Consider the following 3,417-nt stretch of genomic DNA (forward strand, 5'->3'; position numbering starts at 1 on the left):
GGCACGTGGGATCTTCCCGGACCGGGGCACGAACCCGCGTCCCCTGCATCGGCAGGCGGACCCTCAACCACTGCGCCACCAGGGAAGCCCCAGAAGACCATTTTTGACACCAACTTATTTGTCTCTCTATACAAGAACCAATGTGACCACCCTCTGTGCCCCGTGGAAGCTGATTCTATGTTCATTTTGAAAACAACAAAGGGAACGGAGTCCTGTTTGACATTTTTGGCGGGGAGCTTAACCTTTCAAGCTGAACCACTTATTATCCGATTTTCTTCTCCATCAGAATCTTTGTGGGGGGGCAGGGGCAGTGCCGAGAAGGAGCGAATGGGAAGCTTCTGTATGAGGGAGCTGGGGGCACAGAAGTGCACGGCTAACCTCTCCACACCAAGCATTTTACTTCTCCTAGACATCTGAAAAAATCTTGACGTTCATACCAATGCAGGCGAGGCATTTCTAACCGCTCTGCTAACTTCAGGACAGCCTGCTCATTAGGAGACGGGGAAGAGGGTAGGTACCAGCTGGTAGCAAATGGAATTCACCACTGACCTTAAATTTAAACGAGATCCATGAAGAGGAAGAACTTCATATTCTGCTAGACTTCGACACTCCATTATCTTCCGAGTCATTCTGTCCTGGAAGAAAACAGCAAGTGGGCTCGTTAAATTACTCATATGTGAATGATCGATTCACACTGCATTAAACGAAGAGCTGACATTTCATGGACAAGAGGAAGTACAGTTCAGAACGAATTACTACTGTGACGATGCAGGCAAAAGCCTGATTTTTGAAGTTTCATTTATGCAGATGACAGATAACCTGACTCTTCATTTTGGTGATTAGCTCAGCTAAAGCGTCATTTAGTATCGCTGCGCGAGAGTAGCAAGAAATGGTTATAAAGAGAAAAGGTTGCAGGTCCTGTATTTGGTTCAGACTCTGCAGCTGAGACACGTTTTCAGTGAAATGTTAATCTCCTTGCTGGTTAATACATCCAGCGAATGTTAAAGGAAGGGGTTTAAAGTTCATATTTGTGATCACAAAGTCTTGGAAATGGGTAAGATTCTCCTTCGTAGATGAAGAAATAAGATCCAGAGAAGCTGTCCTACCCACAATCTAGTGGCCAGTTACCGATCGAACCACAAGTTCTTCGACAGGTGCTCTTTCTGCTACATCAGACTTCACTTAGGTGTCGGCGTTCTGAAACAATACCTCTTATGAAGAAGACTTCTGAGTCACAAAACACTTTAAATTTCACGCTGATTTTAAACTTATTTTGTAGTCTTTTAAAATGCAGAAGTCATTTTCATTTTTGCAAAGAAATTCTAATTATGAGCTCGTCTCCACTTTTCACGGAGAAATGAGTCCCACTAGGGTATGACAAAACCAACTCGCCCCATGACCTTCCCCTGTTTTCAGCCAGAGGCTGGCCTGGCCTAAACCCTAGAAGAAATTGCTCTCCCGGAAGGGCTATCTGTCCCTGGCTCCATGACACTTGGAAAATCTCAGAGTGCTGAGTGGCTGGAGGCTTCAGGCTGATGGACTTCAAACCTCTCGTCACTTAAAGAAAGTGCAGCGCAGTTCAGATCATCAATTAAAGGGTGAGCCAGTTGGAGAAAACCAGAAAGAAACATGTGTTAATTGAACATCTGTTGGGACTAGGCCCTGTGTTCTCTGCTTTAAATACACGATCTCATTCTGTTCTCACAACTGTCCCACAGGTATGCCTGGGGCACCTCTCCATTTCACAAATTTTACAAATGAGGCTGGGTTCTTTGGTTCAACTAGTATTTACCTGAGCATCTGCTACCTGCCAGGCACCAAGGTGGGTGGTCAGTCTACAAAGGAGAAATGGATAAGCTCTGCCTCCTGCCCACAGTGAGGTCACAGTCTAGCAGGGATGGGGCAGGGGGGAGTCAAGCACGTTAATCAGAACTATGTTGTTCCAACAGCAGCTTGTAGCCCAATTAGATAGGAGATCATGAAACCAGTTTAGTGGGTCTTGAACAGCACTCAAAATAAATAAATGAACAAAGTAGAACAGAATAGCACAGAATGGAAAATATCAGAGAGCATGGAGTAAAGGTAAGGCAACTCACATGGATATATGTCTATATCTCTTATCAATCATATATATACATCTGTGTGCATTGATTTGCAATGGAAAATATATTTTCTTTTGTAGGTGATGGTGGAAAAAATTGTGAAAGCTGTCAAGTTATAGAGCAAAGTGACAAGCGCTCTGTTAGGAGGTCATGCTAAATGGTTAGCGCAAACAGGAGGGAGCGTCTGCCTGCAGATTAATTTGCACTTAGCTCCAGGGTAAGCTGGGCACAATTTTGGTTCCTCACCAAAGACAAGTCTCTTAAGGATGGGATGCCCACATCTAATGCTCAAAGCTACGAAGAGCTTGAGAAGGGCTGGGGTGAAGTTTCCAGGACTAGAGAGGAAAACAGAGTAGGGGCCCTTCTCCCGGTCTGGGAAAGGTAGCACCCATGAAGCCACAAAAGGCACGATGACACCAATGGAGCCAGACTCAAGAAGAGGGGCTTAAACCTCAAGGAGATGGAACTCAAATCTAGCCCCAATTGCTAGAACTGTGGAAGCTGCTGGAAGGTCTCTCAATTCCCAGCATCCCACTGTGAAGAGAGTGTAGGAGAGCCTCCGGAGTGTGGAAGGTGGAAGCCAGAGAGCCAGATGTGGGTTCCTTTAAATGATCTTAATCTCAAGAACAGCACCTCCTTTGGGATGACAGGTTACTGTGACCTTCCTTAGCAGGATAAAACAGTTACTCAGTTTTCTTTTCTTTTAACACAACTTCCTTCGGACATATTCTAGATACCATGCTTACAGGCTGAGGATCTGTGGCAGTCCGCTGGATGGCCACGCGGAGATACTTTCTCAGGTGTCTGAGTATGGACTCAAGGTGAGAGAAAAAAGATCTTCCTGTAGAGTAACCTGAGTTACTCATGTTGTAAGCCTCTCTGATGTGGGTTTAAGAGACTATGCAGTAAGACCTAGCTCAGGGCGGCAGCTAAATTCACTGTGTCATTTTGGTGACTTGATTATTGCATATTTATTTTTTAACAAGCAATGACATGAGATAATGTCAAGATTAATTATCTTATCCGTTATTTAACCCATATTTTTTTGTGGTACAGACTTATGTGATGATGACAAGCACTGGGTACTATACAAAATAAACAGCCCCGAAATGTAACAAATAGATGTTTATGTTTCTTCACCCATCACCTGCGTCTTTATTTTTTTTATGGTATGCGGGCCTCTCTCTGCTGTGGCCCCTCCCGTTGCGGAGCACAGGCTCCGGACGCGCAGGCTCGGCGGCCACGGCTCACGGGCCCAGCCGCTCTGCGGCGTGTGGGGTCCTCCCAGACCGGGGCGCAAACCCGGTTCCCCTGC

At 45.7% G+C, this 3,417-nt stretch overlaps 1 protein-coding gene across 2 annotated transcripts in view; it reads right to left on the reverse strand.

The window, feature by feature from the left end:
- Positions 1 to 529: 529 nt before the first annotated feature.
- Positions 530 to 3,417, reverse strand: part of SCAF8 (SR-related CTD associated factor 8) — a 180,440-nt gene continuing 177,552 nt past the window's right edge. Inside the window, exon 21 of one of the 2 annotated variants that reach the window (XM_028494808.2) lies at positions 530 to 635. The gene's annotated coding sequence lies outside the window, so the exon portion shown is untranslated. The remainder of the gene's footprint in view (positions 636 to 3,417) is intronic. The other variant, XM_055087427.1, reaches the window with a different exon arrangement.

This window comes from Physeter macrocephalus, chromosome 10 (assembly GCF_002837175.3).
Source record: "Physeter macrocephalus isolate SW-GA chromosome 10, ASM283717v5, whole genome shotgun sequence".
NCBI classification, from domain to species: domain Eukaryota; kingdom Metazoa; phylum Chordata; class Mammalia; order Artiodactyla; family Physeteridae; genus Physeter; species Physeter macrocephalus.